Genomic DNA, 4,476 nt, shown 5'->3' with positions numbered 1-4,476 from the left:
GATTGTTGCCTCTGTATCAGCTCTATGTCATTGCGGTTTCACAAACTGGAACTAAAGGTCAGTGGTTACACCCACAACTTAGTGAAAATACATGTTTTTACAGAGAAAGGATGGAGCCCTGTGTTGCATCTAGTAGAATGTTTTTAGCTTTGTCTAAAATAAATACACTCTGCTGTCTCTTGTGGAAAAGTTTGCTTTAGAACAAGCTTGGTGCCTTATATCCAGGAGTTTTCCCAGGCTTGTAGAAGCTGTAGGAGTTAAGCAGTCACTAACAGTTCTAGATTTCTGTAAAGTTGCTTTTTCGTTGATTTTTTTTCTGATTAATGCAATATTCTACAAAGATGCATATCGTTGGGTGCTCAAAGAAAAGAGGAAGGCCATTATGTTTTGCCCAGCTGAACAAGCTTACAGGCTTCTCATGGCTTGCTGTTTAGCACACAGTGCTGAGCACTATGTCTTGTACAGTTTTCCCACTAAATCCAGGGAGATAATACTTGATCTGCTTACAGGGTAGGAGCCATAGTACCCAAGTTAGTGAGAATCAGAACTGATTCTGGGCAATACTAGGGAATCGCTCATTGTGGAAAAGTGAATATCTTTTGCAGAGATACTCATTCTTTGAATGAATATCTTTGCAAAACTATTTACCTAAATATCTACTTAGAGAAGTACTGTTTATTTTGTAGACTGTTATTTTGCTGCTATGTATTATGCAAAAAGAGTAAAGTCTTAATTGAGTACTTGAAAGTGAGCTGAATGGTCAGTATATTTAAATTGTTGCTCATAAGTAGCAGATGTATTTAAGCGTTATGTTAATAATTCAGAGTAAAATACTCTGGGCAGTATGGCTCCTTTTCCTGAGAAGTATCCTTGAAGATTTTTGCATCCATTCTGAATTTCAGGTAAATGGAGGGTGCTTTTGGTGTCTGGCTGCAGTAAGTGCGAGTGAACTGTAGCTGTTAGAAGAAGCTGTGAGCTGATAAAGCTTGCCCATTTCTGTGAAGAGAAGTCAAAGAAAAGTCACTTGTAAACTAGAGTAAACATTTTCAGGGAACCTGGTTTAGCATTGTTTAAAGGACCACTGGATGTTTCTAGCTTTGTCTCCTGTAATAGGACTTGTGAGTTGTCAGGCAACAAAGAGAGTTCTGCAATTGTTACATTTTCTATAGAATGACTGTTCAGGCCCCATTCTTCATAATCATTTACACAGAAAGGTGCTAAATAAATGATGGTGTTCTAACATAGAACTGCATGCCAACAAACCAGTCCCTAGAATGGTATTGAAATCACCCAAAAGATGAGAAGTCATCTTTACTACTTTTTATGAGAGGGTGAGAGTTGGAAGAACCAAGTCAGCTGGGAAGGAGAAATGAAAACTTGAAGAGCAATATTTGCGGAAAGATACAGTATTCAACTTTGGTTTAAGCTTTGTGATTCTTTAAATATTTAATCTGCAGGAAAATATTTCAGTGTCGTTTTCATCTGGAGGAAAATGCTGGCAAGGGAAGTTGGGGTGGAGAATGAAGTGCACTGTCAGCTGCCTGTTTATTTTATTTTTGCACTCAAGTAGGCTTATGTGGAGAACAAGTTTAAAAACTTACTGGAAAATTCCATGTCAATACCTTCTTAATTCAAGAGGATCTGGTTATCCTTTTAGCAAATCAGGGTAAGTGTTCTTAAAAAGGTTTTGCTCAACTGATTTTAACCTAAGAACAGTGTAACCATGTATCTCTGATTCCATTTAGATTTTTCTACTGCCTGTAGTTAGTGCTAAACTGGAGCTATTGAATTGTTTTTCCCCCGTCGTCTACCTCCAGGTTTATGTAAAGATGCTATTTGTATTGGAACTTCAGTTCAAGATTAGGTTGAAGGTTCTTGACAGACTAGCATTGAGAAATGACATCAAACCTTTCATTGAACAATGAACATAGATTTTTTTTTTCCAAGCTAAATTCAGTTTTCATGGGATGTATAAAACAACATTGACAATGTGTTTTCTTTTAATGCCAGTTCGAGGAGAAATTCTTATAACTAAAGGAAAATATAATTTAACATGTTGCTTTTGCATGGCCTGGTTTTTGGTAGTGGTGGAGCCACAGAGGTGGCTTCTGTGAGAAGCTGCTGGAAGCTTCCACCATGCCCAGCAGAGCGAGTCCCCTCATGGGTCTGAAGATGGACATGCTGTGAATTAAGGCTGGGGCAATTAGAGGTGAAGGTAGTGCCTCTCTGAATCAAAAAAAATTGAAACAAGCGACGAGAAGGTGAGTATGTCAAGGAAACAACATGGCAACACCAAGGTCAGTTCAGAAGGAAGGGGCAGGGGATGCTCCAGGAGCTGGAGCCGAGATTTGTCTTCAGGCTGTGATGAGACCATTGTGAAGCAGCTGTTCCCCTACAGCCCATGGGGATCCACCCACAGCCTGTGGGGGAGGTGCCCATGCTGGAGCAGGTGGATGCCTGGAGGAGGCTGTGATCCAGTGGGTGACCCAGTGGGGAGAGAGGGCCCAGCTTCCAGGCTGGAGCAGCCTATCGTTGGAGGACTGCACCCTGTGGAAGAGTGACCCTTGCCAGAGTAGTTTCTCTGTGCCTGTGGGATGGACTCATGGTGCAGCAGTTTTGGTGGGACTGCTCCCATGAGAAAGTTCTCATTAACTTCTCTGGTGTGGGTCCTGTCTCCCATAGGAGGGACCCCACAGTGTAGATGGGGAAGGACAGCTCTCCCACAGCAGCAGAAGAAAATCCTTGGGTGATGAACTGACCGAAACCCCTATGGCCCTGTCCCCTGCACTGTCAGTGGGAGGGAGGGAGGGGTTGGGGGAAGAATAGGTGTTTTTAAGGCCTTTCTTTATTTCTTGTTATTCTCCTCTGGTTTTGTTAGTAATAAATTCACTTTGTACCTCTAGCTGAGGCCTCTTTTGCCCTTGGAGTGTTTTCTTGGTCCTTAACTCATGAAGCCTTCATTAATTTTTCCCGCTCATCTGCCCAGCTATGGCTGGGGAGGGCAAGTGAGCAACTTCCTTGGGTGCCTGGTGTTTGGCAGTGAGTAATTTACAACCTTTGGTCTGGAGCTGTTCATGTGCTATGGACAAGTTGTAAGGAATCTTCAGGTAGTAGCTGAATAAAGCAAAGCTTTCACAGAATGCTTAACTTTTCTGGTTGAGGGCTGCATCCCAACTCAAAAATTATGGCCATAAGAATTGAAGGACTGTAAACAAGAGCTCTGAAAAACAGAAAGGAAATAGAATGTCTGCAAAACTAATACCAGATTGATTAAAATCCTCCAGAGTGTTTTGGCAGATAGGAAAGCATACTATAGTCTGCTGAAGACATAATAAAAGTCTGAAAAGACATAATAAATTCTGGAAACATCTCTTTCATTGTTGATAATGCTCATAGGAATTTACATTGACCTACAGATTAGCTTTAAGAATGCTAAAGAATGGACCTGTCTCTCTTCATTGACCTCAGCTGAAGGACTGGGAGCAAAAAGTGATCTTGCTGAACACTTTCAGTATGTCAGCTGGCTTTATGCAAAACCTGTATTCCTCTTTGATATAAAACAAAGTGTAAAGCTTCAATGTTAGGTAATAATAAGGAGGTTTTTTTCTGTTAGCCAAGTTTAGTAATTTTAATGTGCTGGCCTGCAGTTCCAGGAATTCCCTGGTGACTCAAGAGGAGGATATTTGACATCTGTCACAACTTCTTCAGTGACACCATAAATGGACCACAGGTCTTGGTCAAATGTGGATGTCTGTACGCTGTCCTGTACTTCAGAAATTGTGGAAGGTAAAAATAGTACTCTGTCATTACAAATTTTACTTTTTGTGTGACTTCCACTGTGTGTGGTTAGTGTCAGTCTTCGTTGATAACTGAGGGTTTAAAAGAAATGTTATCTGAGGGTTTTATGGTATGACTGTCTCCATGTCTTAGCTCCATTAACTAATAAGTAGATTAAATCATTTGACTATGGAGTTTGGACCAAGGAATGTTGTGGAATCTTACATTTTAGCACATTCTCTTCAAATTTACCTGATGCTTATATTTTTTTCTAGCTAGCTTAAGGAAAATGTTGACATTGGTAGAACTAATTCAGGACAATTGTTCAGTAACGCTTGAAATATAAAATTAAGTGTTTTTTATTTTATGCAGTTTATTTCCTTCAAAGTAGCTATGGTAGAGTCTTTGGCACTTCTGAAGGTAATGTTTGGCTTTAATTTCTTTTTATTAAGCAGAAAAAAAATTATCTGTTGCCAAAGGACTCTTAGAGGAACTACTTTGTATTCAAGACTGGGGAGTCATCTTTGTTCAGTTGACAAATTATTTAGGAGCCAAACTGCTGAAAATACCTTTTCCTCTCTATGCTTGTAAATAAATCTGACTTGCCTTTCAGAACCTGATATCCATATATAAGTAAGAATAATATTTTATTTTCTCACTGCAAATGTACATGTTGCCTGCTGACATTGTCTTAGAATA

This window comes from Haemorhous mexicanus, chromosome Z (assembly GCF_027477595.1).
Source record: "Haemorhous mexicanus isolate bHaeMex1 chromosome Z, bHaeMex1.pri, whole genome shotgun sequence".
Lineage (NCBI taxonomy): Eukaryota > Metazoa > Chordata > Aves > Passeriformes > Fringillidae > Haemorhous > Haemorhous mexicanus.
The sequence above is the reverse complement of the archived record's forward strand: the minus strand, read 5'-3'. Positions refer to the sequence as shown.